At 43.8% G+C, this 15913-nt stretch overlaps 1 long non-coding RNA gene across 1 annotated transcript in view; it reads right to left on the reverse strand.

Moving 5' to 3' along the window:
• Positions 1-15913, reverse strand: part of LOC117200704 (uncharacterized) — a 178514-nt gene that overhangs the window by 62021 nt on the left and 100580 nt on the right. Inside the window, exon 3 of the long non-coding RNA XR_004482362.2 lies at positions 258-387. This is a non-coding gene — a long non-coding RNA (uncharacterized LOC117200704). The remainder of the gene's footprint in view (positions 1-257; positions 388-15913) is intronic.

Below are 15913 nucleotides of genomic sequence, written 5' to 3' on the forward strand. Positions count from 1 at the left end.
CCTAATCCAGCCGAAGTTCCATGCTTCGTCCCCCATTGTTCCTCATATCATGGCAAGCACCGGGAGAATTGAAAGGAACATTCTGGACTCTACTCTTACGTCCTTCTTTGTAGGTAGAACAACCAGATCCTGGCACTATTTTGGATATTTTGTGCCAGGATGACAGAATAGAACACTCTAAATTGCAATTAAAAATAACCTTCCCACCCCTTGCCCCATCACCTTATATCATATTGCCAGTTCCTCCATGCACTTACCACTGTCTGAACTGGTATCCTGCTCGTGTTCATGTTTGCTGTAATGTACAATTGTTTGTCTCATAGAATGAGGGTTCCAGGAGGGCAAAGTTCTTGACTGTCTTCCTTGTCACTGCTGGATCCCCAGCACCTGGAACAGTGATCAGAACATAGTAGGCATCCAGTGAATATTTCTGGAATGAATGAATGATACTTGCCCCGGAGCTCAGCATGTTGTCTGTGTTGCAGACACAATAATCTCTACTGATAACCTCTGCTCAGCCTCCATTTCCCCTCTGACAGAACCGATCAGTATCTTCTCTCAGTGCCTCTGCTTCTGGGGCCCCCTCCACAGTGAGAGGCGGGTCAGAGGATCTCCCCCAAGACACACACTGCCTCTGCCATCACGGCTGATTGGACCTAGGGTGAACTCCTTCCCTAAGCTGAGACACTCCTAATTATGTTCTGGGAAATTTCGGTTTGGCACTCAGAGATTCTGATTAATAAGGGTTGGTGCAGGGACTTCCCTGGTAGCACAGTGGTTAAGCATCCGCCTGCCAATGCAGGGGACGTGGGTTCGAGCCCTGGTCCGGGAAGATCCCACATGCTGCGGAGCAACTAAGCCCATGCGCCCCAACTACTGAGCCTGCGCTCTAGAGCCCGTGAGCCACAACTACTGAGCCCACGCGCCACAACTCCTGAACTCCGCGTGCCTAGAGCCCGTGCTCCGCAACAAGAGAAGCCACCGCAATGAAAAGCCCAGCACAGCACAACAAAGAGTAGCCCCCGTTCGCCACAACTAGAGAAAGCCCGCGTGCAGCAACGAAAACCCAACTCAGCCAAAACTAAATAAAATAAAATAAATTTATAAAAAATAAAAATATATTAAATAAGAGTTGCTGCTTAAAATGAGAGACTGGAGTTGTCTGGTCTCAAATATGTTCAAAGCAGAAGGAGCCAGTATGAAGGTAAAGAGAAAGAAACGCACTGCAGAGAGGAAGTGAGATGAGAGAGGAGCGGGGGTAGAGAGAGGGAGACATAGTCTGGGCAAATGAACTTGCTGATTGGAGCATGCTGGTTTCGACTTTTTCATCTTATCCCTCAAGACCTGGCTGTCCTTCCAGCCTTACTTATTTTTCTTTCAGTTCACATTATTGGCTGGGTTTTTATTTCTTGCCCACAGATAATTCCTGACCACCAAACCCTAGCACATGGGAGGCACTCTCAAAACCTCTGTTGACTTGACTTGGTTTTTCATTCATTCATTCATCTGTTCACTAACTCAACAAATATTTATAGAAAGAGGCACTGGGCTAGAAAGTAGAGGCGAACAGGTATGCAAAAAGTTAGACACCGACCCTGCCTTGGTGGAATTCTGGCAGGGAGACAGCCATTAATAAAATAAAGACAAGAAGAGAAACAGTGAATTTAACTCTGCATCATACACTGCCTAGTATGTGCCAGGAATGGTGTTGGGCTTAAGTCATCCTCAGTATTATGGCGACCACCATCTGCTCAGGATTGGGACCCGCATACAGTTCTTTACCAAAGAGCTGGTAAATATTTTATCTGATTTGACTCTCATACTGATTCCACATGACTGGTCTTAGAAGACGCCCAGTTTTTACAGGCACCCACAAGGGTTAAGTGACTTATCCAAAGTCAATGAGGCCCATCAGCGGCAAAACCAGAACTTAACTGCTGTCTTCTGTCTCCAAAGCCCAGTGGGTTTTTTTTTCCACTCCTACAAAATGTTGCCTCTTCTGTGAGATGGCACTGCACAGCCCCGTGGAAAATACAGGCAGAAGGAATCCAGGCAGGACTCGCTGTCCTATTTTTAGGATAAACTCTGCCAAAACAATGCAGGCTGCAAAGAGAAGAGGCATCTAGCCAGCTGTCTCTGCTGAAGCACTGGTCTATCCCCAGGGCAGGATCTCTGATAGAGGCCCAGGGTCTGCCCAAGAGGCAGGGTGGATGGCTGAAGTGTGTGAAGCCTCCTGTCTCTTCCCCAAATCTCCCGGGCAGCCAGGGTCTGGTACCCGGGGGTTTTGTATTCAGGTACCACAGTGAGTCGATAAACGCAGTCTGGCCACAGAGCTTCCAGGAGGCTCAGACCAGGCTCATCACAATTACATTAAAGGACTCGAATAAACTGGAACTCCTGGGGAACCTTGTTTTCCTCCTGACTCATCTCCCAGCACTCACAGGAAGGATAGAAATTACCTCCTCAGAGCTATAAAAACGAATGCCAGTAAAATCCCCAGAGCTTTCTCGGTGCACCGGAACCCTGTCTTCAGACAATCTTTCCTCCAAGGAAGACAAAATCATGAACTAGCTGGGGTTTTCATTTAGCTTTATAAGACCAAGGCACATTCTGTTACTGTTCCTCAAGGTGTGCTCTGTGGAACACCTGTATTCACATCAACTTTATCAGGATAAGCGTTCAGTTGACTGGACCCCCGTTCCAGACTGGATGAATCAATACCTTAGAGCATGGGACCCAGGAAGCTTCATTTTAAACAAGCACTCCTGCTAATTCTTCAGTACAGTAGAGCTTGAAAATAAATGACCGTTTTATACTGTATGTTTCCCTACCAGGGTGCCAGAATATACTGCAAATAAATCATCGGTTCTAACATTTGTCCCTCTAGGTCAGGGGTCCCCAACCCCCGAGCCGTGGACCGGTACCAGTCCGCAGCCTGTTAGGACCCGGGCCGCACAGCAGGAGGTAAGCAGCTGGCGAGCAAGCGAAGCTTCATCTGCCGCTCCCCATCCCTCCCCCTCGCTCTCCGTCGTCCCCGTCGCTCCCCCTCGCTCCCCCTCGCTCCCCGTCACTCCCCATCGCTCGCATTACCACCTGAGCCATCTCCCCCCTGCCCCCGCCTGACCATGGAAAAATTGTCTTCCACAAAACTGGTCCCTGGTGCCAAAAAGGTCGGGGACTGCTCCTCTAGGTCAAGGGTTCTCAACCTCCATACTGTCAACATTTGGGCCAGGTAGTTTCTGTTTGAGGGAGGGCGTTGTCCTGTGAATTAGATGATGGTTAGCACCATCCTACTAGATACCAGTAGTAACTCCACGCCAGTTGTGACAACTAAAGACGGCTCCAAATGTCAACAGAATGTCAATGACAAATGTCCCCTGGGGACAGAATCCTCTCCCTTACCCACTACGGAGAAACACTGCTCTAGGTAAGTGGTTTCCAACCCGGGCTGCACATTGGAGTCACTCAAGGATCTTTGTAAAACTTGGATTATTGGACTTTACCCCAAGAAAGTCTTATTTGTTTGATCTGGGGTGGAAGCTAGGCACCTATGTTTTTAAGGTTTCCCAAATAATTCTAATGTGGCAGAGTTGAGAACCGCGGCTCTAGGTAGACACTTGGAGGCAAGGGTCCACATGTACGTTTGTGACTTCATGGAAGGTATAAACACTCAAGTCACATAGATGGGATTATTTGAGCACCTATGTATCATCAGGACCAGTCACCCAGATAGGACAACCTGAGCCACCTCTCCTGAAACTAAAAGACAACTTCAGCCAAATACATTATAAATTCCTCCCACTTCACCCCATATATAACCTAAGTCAGAGTTTAAAATAGACCTTTTCTTGATGGCTAGGAAAACAGAAAACCTCTTCTCTACTGGCTGGTAAAATATAGAGATATGACAGCTGGAAGAGCTGCAGTCATTTTGCCACCATCAGAGAAGTCAACCAAAAATGGAAAGGGCACTCAGAGGAGGGGAGCACCAAGAGAATCACAGAGAAACAAAGCTGTAACCTTGATCAAATGGTGCCTGCATTCCACCCTGTCATGCTATATTCAGTTACATGACAAGATAAATCATCTTTATTTTTATTTATTTATTTTTTTGCGGTACGCGGGCCTCTCACCGCTGTGGCCTCTCCCGTTGCGGAGCACAGGCTCCGGACGCACAGGCTCAGCGGCCATGGCTCACAGGCCCAGCCGCTCCGCGGCATGTGGGATCTTCCCGGACCGGGGCACGAACCCGCATCCCCTGCATCGGCAGGCGGACTCTCAACCACTGCGCCACCAGGGAAGCCCCATCTTTATTTTTTAAGTAAGCCAACTTGATGTGCGTTTTCTGTTACTTGCAACCAAAAGCATCCTAACTGATGTATCACTCCAAGCCAATATCCTCTTGCAACTATGGATGGTCCCCAACTTACAATGGCTTGACTTATGATTTCTCAACTTTAGGATGATGTGAAAGAAATACATACTCAATAGAAACTGTACATTAAATTTTGAATTTTGATCTTTTCCAGGCTAGCAATACGATACTGTCTTGTGATGTTGGACAGGGCAGCAAGCACAGCTCCAAGTCAGCCATGTGATCACAGAGTAAACAACCAATACACTTACAACCATTCTGTACCCTTAGAACCGTTCTATTTTTTACTTTCGGTACAGTATTCAGTAAATTACTTGAGATGCTCAACTCTTTATTATAAATTAGGCTTTATGTTAGATAATTTTGCCCAACTGTAGGGTAATGTAAGTGTTCTGAGCACTTTAAGGTAGGCTAGGCTAAGCTATAGTGTTCAGTAGCGTAGCTATATTGAATGCATTTCCAACATCCGCTATTCGTTTCATTAGCGCTGATGAAACGAAATTATTTTTAAGGCAGGAAAAGAAAAAAATTAACATAAAATTTTCTCTGTCTTTTGAGCCCCTACCCCTTCCCCTTTAGTGTGCACTGTGCATCTGCATTATACATTAACTAGATCCCCTTAGAAGACACAGGAATGCCTACTGGCAAAAAAAAAAGCAATTTCTCCTGGGACCCACAAGGTAATTCCTTAGGAGATAACATTCCTTTCTCAATCCTGTAAGGGGTTATGATGACCAATTACTCCCCTTTGTGAACTATGTAAACTGTTAATATGTTACTTTGATGTATAACCCGTTATCTCAAAAACTTATATAACTGTGCTTTGTCCTCTAACAGGTAGAACAGTCCTCAGAGGTTTCTGAACGACTGTCTCCTGGCTTATAATCCTCAATTTGGCCTGAATCAAAATTTCCATTTCTTTCTTAGATTGACTATTTTTTAAATTTATTTTATTTATTTATTTTTGGCTGCGTTGGGCCTTCGTTGCTGTGCACAGGCTTTCTCTAGTTGCGGCAAGGGGGGGCTACTCTTCGTTGAGGTGCACGGGCTTCTCATGGTGGTGGCTTCTCTTGTTGCAGAGCATGGGCTCTAGGCGCGGCACGTGGCCACGTGGGCTCAGTAGTTGTCGCTCGGGGGCTCTAGAGCACAGGCTCAGTAGTTGTGGCGCACAGGCTTAGTTGCTCCGCGGCATGTGGGATCTTCCCAGACCAGGCTCGAACCTGTGTCCCATGCATTGGCAGGTGGACTCTTAACCACTGTGCCACCAGGGAAGTCCTAGATTGACTACTGATTAATTTTTTTTTTTTTTTTTTTTTGTGGTACTAGGGCCTGTCACCGTTGTGGCCTCTCCCGTTGCGGGGCACAGGCTCCGGACGTGCAGGCTCAGCGGCCATGGCTCACGGGCCCAGCCGCTTCGCGGCATGTGGGATCTTCCCGGACTGGGGCACGAACCCGTGTCCCCTGCATCGGCAGACGGACTCTCAACCACTGCGCCACCAGGGAAGCCCCTGATTAATTTTTTTCATCAACAAGGCTTGCTACACAAAGAGTAGTCCTTGAACCAGAAGCCTCAATGTCACCTAGGAATTGTTAGCAATTCAGAATCTCAGGCTCCTCTCCAGATCTACTGAATCAGAAACTGCCTTGTAATAAGATCCCTGAGGAACTTGTATGAACATTAAAGTTTTAGAAGCCTGGGCTTAGATAACTGCTCTCTCAAGCCCTGGGCTAGATGATAAGAAGCCAAGGATAAGGAAAAAACAGACTTAGTTACTTGGCTTCGCTGACTTGATTAGATGCCCTGTTTTATACCTGCCAACACCTCAACTTCATCAGTTCATTCATTCTTTCACTCATTCAACAAACATGTATCTAGCACTACATTTAGGAGTTTAACAAAATTAGCAAAAATATTAAAAAGCGAGCAAAGAAGAAAGAAGAGGCAAACTCTGCCCTTTAAGAAGCTCCCTGTGTATTTGAGAAAACAAATATCGTAATCACACAGGTAAATGTTAAGGTGTTGATTACGTCTAAGCACTACCCTGGAGAGGTACTGTGGGGATTCCTCCCATGGGGGATATTTGATCTGATCAGGATGGTCAGGCAAGGCTGCCCTGAGGAGATAAGAAGGGTGGGTAGAGAAGGGTGGGACAGGTAAAGAGGAGAATGCTCAGGGCAGAAGGAAAGGACAATGCGTAAAGCCCTTCCAGGCAGGAAGAAGCAGGTGAACTCAACTAGTTGCCAGGAGAGAGGGAGCGTGGGATGCAGAGAGCTGACCTGGGAACTGGGGAGGGTCAAAATGAGCTCAGACAGGTGACCAAGGGTCAGCCTCTTTAACACTTTAAAACCCACATTAAGGAGTTTTTCCCCCTAATCCTTAAACTAACAGAAAGCCACTGATGCATTTTGTTTTATTTTAATATTTATTTCACTTTGGTAAGAATACTTAACATGAGATCTACCCACTTAACACATTTGTACATGTACCTTATTGTTGACTCTAGGCTGACCATGTTGTACAGCACATCTCTAGAGGCTATCCACCCTCTTTAGCTGAAACTTAATGCCCATTTATTAGTAATTCCCCATTCCCCCCACTTCCAGCCCCTAGCAACCACCCTTCTACCCTCTGATGTTATAAATTTGACTATTTTAGATATCTCAAATAAGCAGAATCATGTAGTATTCGTCTTTCTGTTTCTGTTAACTGGCTTATTTCACTCACTGTAGTACCCTCAAGGTTCATCCATGTTGTTGCATATCGCAGAGTTTCCCGTTATCATAAGGTTTAATAGGATTCCGCTGTGTGTATATACCACATTTTCTTTATCCATTCATCTGTCAATGAACATTAGGTTGTTTCCACACCTTGGCTATTGCGAATACTGCTGTCTTGAACGTGGGAATGTTAATTTCTCTTTGAGACCCTGATTGCAATTTTTTGGGTTAAATACCCAGAGTTGGGATTGCAGGATCACAGAGTAGCTCTATTTTTTAATTTTTTGAGGAACCTCCACACTGTTTTCCATGGTAGGTGTATCAGTTTGCATTCCCACCAGCAGTGTGCAAGCCTTCCCATCCTCACCATATTCCTCGCCAACACTTGCTGTCTCTTTTGATAATAGCCATCCTGACAGGTGTGAGGTGATATCTCATTATGGTTTTGATTTGCATTTTCCCAATGATTAGTGACATTGAGCATCTGTTCGTATACCTGTTGGCCATTTGTATATCTTCTTTGAAAAAATGTCTCTTCAAGTCCTTAGCTCATTTAATCAGGTTTCTAGTTTTTTTGCTGTTGACTTGTAGGAGTTTCTTATATATTTTGGAGATTAATCCCCTATCAGATATGTGGTTTGCAAATACTTTCTCCCATCCCATAGGTTGCGATCACTCTGTTGATTGTTTCTTTTGCTGAGCAGGAAGTCACTGATGCATTTTAAATATAGTGCTTTCCCGCATAGCACAGTTTATCAACTGAGAATGTACACAGTCTGAGCCCTGTCCCAACATCTTTTGTCCGTGTCTTTCCCCCTCCTTTCCTTATCACCCAGCAGAGGAGACCAGCATAGCTTAGCATGTTCACACCACACTTGTTATTTGGAGCTGACAGACAGAATGGAGCCATGGGTCAGGCTGACTTGGATTAAATCCATTACTATATCTTCTTTGCTGCAAGGGCCACAGTGACAGTGGTCCTACTACAGATGACACCATCATTACAGCATGCTCAGCGCTCCACCACATACCCAGGCCCAAAGAAGGATGGACTAAATAACTGTTGGATGAATGGCCTAGCCCAGGTTCCTTCACCTCAGAAAGCCTCGGTTTCCTTGTCTGTAAAATACGATAATAATAGTACCTGCTTCCTAGTGTTGCCTTAGAGATATGACCATATAGTTACATAGCACAGCCAGACGTTCCCTCAACACACACACACAAGAGGTCCCAAAGGAAAGATAGTATGAGCTGCAGGTTTCCACCACCAGCTACCGCAATCACAGAGGGTCTATTAAATATTGTCCAAATAACTCCTGAATAATCCGGACGGTTTTGCAAGCGGATGGAGAGAAGGAAATGTCCTCATTTACTACTATCTCATAGTTTCTGATACTGTCTCAATTTCATCCTGTTAATTACTATTCTTCTAGGTGCCATATTATACATTTTTTCATAATTATGCATTTTTTAAGTTCATACTTTTGTTGTTCTCACAGCACAAAGCTACATTTTAATAAAGGCACCTTTGTACATCAAGTTCCTCTGGTTTGGAGATGTGGAGACAAGCCTTTATCACAGCCTAAACTTTGATCTCCTGGGCTGTTGAACTGATCTGTGAATGAGGAAGCTCTGAACCTTGAAAAGCCTCACGTTGGGTCATAGACTAGACACTCATCACCGATCGCTCCCTTCCCTCATCCTTCTCCTCCTACCCATGGAGCTCTGACATGTGCGAGCATGTGACCTTGGATAAATTACTTGTCCATGTCTCAGTTTCCTCAACAGTAAAGCAGGGCACAGAAGAATCATGGTAGAATGGTGAAGAGCTAGGTGAACCCCAGTTGGCCTGGGACAGTCCTGGTTTGTGTTTAATTATTCCAGTGTCAGTATAAAAGTATCCTGGCCCAGCTGATAAATTGCATAGTTATTTTATTAAAAGCATAGGCTTGGGGTTGAGCCAAGCAGGATCTGAATGACATTTTAGTCCCTTAGTGCCGTTAGCAAGTTACTTAACCTCTCTGTACCTCAGTTTATTTACCTGGAAAATGGCGATAAGGATATTGTTTCCCTTGGACTTTCCTGGTGGTGCAGTGGTTGAGAATCTGCCTGCCAATGCAGGGGACATGGGTTCGATCCCTGGTCCGGGAAGATCCCACAGGCCACGGAGCAACTAAGCCCATGTGCCACAACTACTGAGCCTGCACGCCACAACTACTGAAGCCCGAGCGCCTAGAGCCCGTGCTCCACAACAAGAGAAGCCACTGCAATGAGAAGCCCGCGCACTGCACCGAAGAGTAGCTCCCGCTCGCCGCAACTAGAGAAAGCCCGCACACAGCAATGAAGACCCAACACAGCCCAAAATAAGTAAAATAAAATAAATCAATTTATTTTAAAAAAAGAATATTATTTCCCTCAATGGTTATTATAAGAATAAATGAAAACAATATAGGAAAGAGCACCATGAACAGTAGCAATGACCACCCTCATCCTTCTCATTGGCGATTCTGTTTACTCAGGACACTTTCAGTTTCAAGTGTGAGAAATACACCTCCAAGTAACATAAGCAGAAAAGAAAACTTAAACATAAAACTGCAATGTCCAGGGGATTTTCTACCTTCAGGTACTTCAGGGTTCAGGGGCTTCAGTGATGTCACCAGGAATCTATGATCTTCTTCCATCTTTCAGTTCTCTTTTCCTCTATGTTGGCGGCATCCACCAAAAGGCTCTCTACATGGTGGCAAAGGCAGCCGCTGAGCGCTCCAAATTTAGGCTTCAGAGTTCCTGATTTCAGAAGGAGAAAGATCCTTATTTCTCAGCATCCATACCAGTCCTTGGGAAAGGTCTCTGAGTGGCTCCAGCGGGGTCCTGTATCCACTTATCCCCATATAGAAGGAGATGGAGCAGGCTGATCGGCCAGGCTGGGTCACATGCCCCTGCATGGCAAAGGAAATGAGCACTCGTGATTAATGGCTCCATCAAGTAGAGGTGGGCAGAAAAAGTTGCCCAGAAGGAATGAAGGATAGACAAAAAAATAACAGATGTCTTTCACATATAGCCTTAAGAAATGATTATTAAACTACACTCAGTTCTCAGTGTTCCTATGTTCAGAGACTGGTCTCTGATACAGACACACAGAATTTAGTTCAATTCATGAAGAGCCAAAAAGAAGAAAATAATGGATAATAAAAGAAAAAAAATTTTCAAAATGGAAGGAAGATACAAGAGACATAGCCCATAGCAAATGATGTATCTTTATAATGTGGTTGCCTGTACTGCTGTCTCTCCATTTTGCTCGGGCACATCCATTATCCTCAGGTCTCTGCCCAGCTCTGTGTTCTTGAGGCCCGCCTCTTAGGAGGGCCTCAGCCAGGTACCAGTGGGATTGGATTGGGGGAAGAAATAGGGGCTGGCATAATTGTTTCCCCCAACTCAGTCTCTGCCTTGCCAAGATCCTGCCAGACTCAAGCTTTCTCCAGACTCTGTAATCACGTCCCTTCTCCTTGGCCTTTTGTAAAGGTTGTAACAGCTTCCCATGTTGCATCCTTGGGTGCTTCATCATGAACTATTGACTTAACCCTGCCCACTCCTCTCTACAAAGTGATTAAACTCAGTTCAACTCTCTTTGCTGAAACTCTTGAGTATGCCTTCTGTTTATAGCCAAGACCCTGACCCCTAGTTCGCCTATATTAGTTTTCTCTTTTCCCCCCATATTAAACAAATAATACATATCATTGTTAAAAAATGTGAAAATACAAAAAAGAAAAGAAAAAAATCATACCTTACCTTACCCCTAGATGTGATGATTACATAAATTTTGGGATATACCCTTCCAAAATTTATTTTTTGCATGTAAATACATATATACACATTTTTTTTACAAAAGTGGAATGATTATTCAGTTTTTAAATAGAAAGTTCTCAAAAGTGAAAAGTGTGTAAGAATAGTCTACCTTTCCTATTAAAACAGATCATAGGAAGCTAATGTTCTCAGATTAAATTTCAATCACACAAAACTTAACTTCATATTTGTAGAACATTATTATTACGATTATCATAACTTCACTTTTTTTTCCAGAACAATTACAAAATGATTATTTTCAGAGTTCTCACTTATAAAGTGACTTGACTTTCAAATTTTACTCAGGCTGGGAAAAATAAATGTGAGGAATATGTTTTAACTTAGCTGGTTTTCCGTGAATTTCTTCTCCGATCATAGAGGAGAAGGAAAAAAAGAGAACTGAAATGAGATGGCACATTTTCTAGTTTTGATTTCCATCTGGAGGGGTTATATTTAGCTCAAAATGAGGATATAACATTCTCCCTAGGTACCTCACTTTCAAAGAATAAAAAAAAAATGCCAAATGATGATGAGTATTTTAAAAAACACAAGTTATGTCTCGCACAATCTGAATGGAATGCTGATTCAGCAATGCCTGTCAAACAAGGCAAAAGGATTTGGGACTTTGTATCTTGCCAAGAACTGTTTTATAACTGGATGCCCAGGCATGGCTGAAACTATTCGAAAAGTTCTCAGCAGTTGGTACTTTAACAAAAGTAATAAATATGAAGTCCACTTTGGAACCTGATGTGGTCAGCAATGAACTGAACTATTTGTCCTCCCCGCCCCCCCCCCCCACCAACCAAACTCATATGTTGAAATCCTAATCCTCAATGTGATGGTATTAGTGGGGGGAGGGAGAGCTTTGGGAAGGTAATTAGTTCCTGAAGTTGGAGCCCTCATGAATGGGATTAGTGCCCTTATAAAAGCGACCTGAGACAGCTCTCGCACCCTCTTTCCACCATGTGAGGATACAATAAGTCCAGTTTGCAACCCATAAGAGGGTTTTCACCAAAACCCAATTATGCTGGCACCCTGATCCCTGACTCCCAGACTCCCAGCCTCCAGAACTATGAGAAATAAATGTTTGTTGTTTACGCCACCCAGTCTATGGTAGTTTGTTATAGCAGCTTCAAATGACCAAGACAGTGTCCTTTAAAATGAATATGGCCACATTTATCGGTCCAAGTTATTCAGAGTGATCTAAAATAACAAAGTGTTTATCTACCAAAAAGAACTGGGCAACATTTACTCATGCAAAACTTGTGAAGCATTTATACTCCCACTCAATCATTTCTGTGATCTGATATCTTCATTTTCTCCTCTTAGATGATATTCACTGCTCTTCTCTCAGCGTTTCTAATACTTCTTAGGGAAGACATGGCAAATATAGATTTTTTTTTTCCCCAGTCGCCAGCCCCTTTAACTCAGTTTTTTAAACCATTGATTTTACAGTAATTCCTAAAAGATTCCTTCTGTACTGCATCACCTCTCTGACTCACCCACCCCTGCCCTCATGGCTCCAGAAAATTCTTGGCTTGGGCGTAAACCCTGCTTCTTGGGCTGGGGCTTCCCCAGTTGCAGAAGGAACGGCAAGGTCAACCAAACGTCTCTTTCACCCATATAGTCCTTGTAAATGTTGTCTGGAGTCATGTTCTCTACATGTTTTCCAGTTCTCGGAACTTTATGAGTATTGAGCTTTTGAAAGCATGCTGAGAGAAGCGAAGAGATACAGAAGCCCTCAGCAGTGACGTCAATGCAGTGTCTACTTCCATTTAACTGTGTCTGGTAGTGTGTACGAGAGTCTGCACAAAAATCACTCTGTGCTCTTGGCCTCAGTTGAGCCGCCTTTACTTCCAGGACTCTGCTCTTAGAAACCCACACTCAAAAAATAAAAAAGAAACCCACATTCTTAGTCCATCTCAGAAAACAGTCTTCGGCCCTGGTTGGCATTATGGTATGCTTCTTATCATCTATTTGCATCAAATTGTCTTCCACACACACCACATCCTGCCACCCTCAGCTCAGCACTCCTGCAGATCCTACGCATTCTCTGTGAAGCAGAATACAGTTTACACGTTTAGTAAAATCTGGGGCCTCCCGGGAAGGACCTGGGGAACACCAAGTGTACCGTTTCCTGCTCATTGAGAACCATGGGTCCAGAGCCTGAAGTTACCTAGACAGCTTCAGTGGCTTCATTCCAAAGAACAGGCCCCACTTTTTACTAAGATTGTAAGAGCTTGGGGCCTTCTTCAAGGAGCGTACTGGTAGAAATCATACTCCAACACAGGCTGACATCACCAGGCTCCAGCCACAGTGGCCTCCTTTTGTTGTTTTGGTTCCTTAACTACACCAAGAGCATTCACGCCTTGGGGGCTTTGTTCAGTCTGTTCCCTCTGCCTGGATACTCTGCCCCTAGATCTTGATAAGCTGCTGCTTTTTCATCATCCAGGTCTCAGCTTGAACATGACCTTCTCAGAGAGGACTTTTCCCACCACCTATCCAAAATAGCTCATGCATTCCCGGTTGTTCTCCATCGTGTGACCCCATTTTGTGTACTTGTGGGTGCTCAACAGCTGAAATTACCATATTTATGGGTTTTTTGTCAGGGCTGGCTTCAGGGTGAGTGATATGTGAAGTCTCTTGGAATCCCGTGCTTAGAAGTGTCCTCCATGTGGTTTAATGCTCTGCTGTTGCCATCCTGAAATTCTTAATAATTTTTTCCCAAGGAGATCTTCATTTTCATTTTATAGCACAAGTTATGCACCTCTCTGGCTTACTGTTTATTATCTCTTTGCTAGTAGGGTACAAGCCCCAGGAGAGCAGGGACTTTATCTTTTAGGTTCAATATTGTGTTGTCAGCACTTAGAACACTACAGGGAATAGTGTAGCTGCTCAATAAACAGTTGTTAAGTTAAACAGAGGATTATTATGTGACCCAGCAATTTCACTACTAGGTATATACCCAAAAGAACTGAAAACAGATGTTCAAGCAAATACTTGTATAAAACTGTTACAGTGGCACTATTCACAGTAACTAAAAGGTGGAAACAACCCACATGTCCATCAGCTGTTGAATGGATAAACAAAATGTGCTATATCCATACAATAGAATATTATTCAGCCAGGAAAAAGAATGAAGTACTGATACATGCTATGACACGGATGAATGTTTTCCTTGGCAAAACATGTTAAGTTAAAGAAATCAGATACAAAAGGTCACATATTTACAATTCCGTCTTGTGAAACATCCAGAAACAGTAAATCTGTAGGGACAGGAAGCAGATTGGTGGCTGCCAGAAGCTAGAGAGGGCAGGGGAGGGAGGGGAGATGGAAAGTAAATGTTTAATGAGTATGGGATTTTACATATTTTGGTGTAGTAACAATGGGTGGAACTGGATAGAGATGGTGGTTGCACAACATTAGGAATGTACTAAATGCTACAGAACTGTTCGCTTTAAAATGGTTGATTTTGTTTTAAAATGATTAACTTTATATTATATGAATTTTACCTCAATTTTTTTTTTTTTTTTTTTTTGTCCAGTACGCGGGCCTCTCACTGCCGCGGCCTCTCCCGCTGCGGAGCACAGGCTCCGGACACGCAGGCTCAGCAGCCACGGCCCACGGGCCCGGCCGCTCCGCAGCACGCGGGATCTTCCCGGACCGGGGCGCGAACCCGCACCCCCCGCATCGGCAGGCGGACTCTCAACCACTGCGCCACCAGGGAAACCCTACCTCAATTTTTAAAAAAGAAAACTGAAAAAAATATTTGTTGAATGAATACATATTTATAGAACTTGTGTCAGAACTCTTTCCACAACTAAGTACAGAGTATTCTTAACTCAGCCTAGGGCTTCAACAATTTCAGTCCAAAGCTTTTGAGTCTGCATGAAGATAAGGACACATTCACACCACTATCTGGAAAAACACTTCAAACATTTGCTTCCATCAAGATGACATCAGACATTGTTATCATCATGATGTCAACACTTTATTACTTTTTTTGGTGGTGATTTTTGTTTGTTGGTCTTATTTTTATTTTTAAAAATTTTTATAAAAGAATTTTTAAAGATAATTGTAAATGCATATGCCATTGTAAAAAAAAATTATGCAGAGAGGTCCTGTGTTCTTCCCCAGTTTCCCCCAATGGTAACATCGTGCAAAATTATAGAGTAATATCACAACCAGGAAACTGACATTTATACAATCCATCTACCTCATTCAGATTCAGTGGTTTTATACGTACTCATTTGTGTGTGTGTGTCCTGTTTCTCTACTGAAGTGTAACAATAGTTCCTTTTAGTATTATTATAGTCTTTGGATGGGTAAGACATTCCAGAGAGATTGTGGCACCACCAGAATAACCACAAGTAAATGGTCCCAAGTACAAGTTAAAAGAAAGAAATATTTCTGAAGTAGTAACAGGGGCTTAGCAGTCTGGAACCTGTTAGTTCAGCGATGCCTTATTTACATTCACTTGACCCTTTCAGCACCAGGATTCTCAGAAGGGCTGCTGCACATTTTGGTTAATTCAACAGACTGAGGGATGAGGTATCAGTAAGATGTTCTTCTTTCATTTGAGAAAATGGGAAACTTAAAAGCTGGCAAACACTGAGTGGTAGCATAGAAAAGATGTAAGGAGGATTGTTTTTACTTAGGAGGATGTTCCATTCTACATTTCATTGGTTAAAGGACTAGACATCTCTTCTGCCTAGTCGACATCCCTCCCACCATCACCTGCTAATAGCATGTAGATTTTCCCCGGAGGGGCCATTCACCTCCTCTCCTAGTCTAGTTGTTTTGGTGGTGCTACACACAAACCACATTTTCTCCTCCCCACCGCCCCCAAGGCTCGGTAGAAGGACTCCATCAAAACATTCTACTCTTCTGGACACAATGATTGGTTCAGAAAATGCACGTATCCAAAACTGGTCAAAGAGATGTAATCCATGATCTTTTCCTTGGGTTTGGAAAGAATCT

The sequence above is a fragment of the Orcinus orca genome, chromosome 10 (genome assembly GCF_937001465.1).
Source record: "Orcinus orca chromosome 10, mOrcOrc1.1, whole genome shotgun sequence".
Lineage (NCBI taxonomy): Eukaryota > Metazoa > Chordata > Mammalia > Artiodactyla > Delphinidae > Orcinus > Orcinus orca.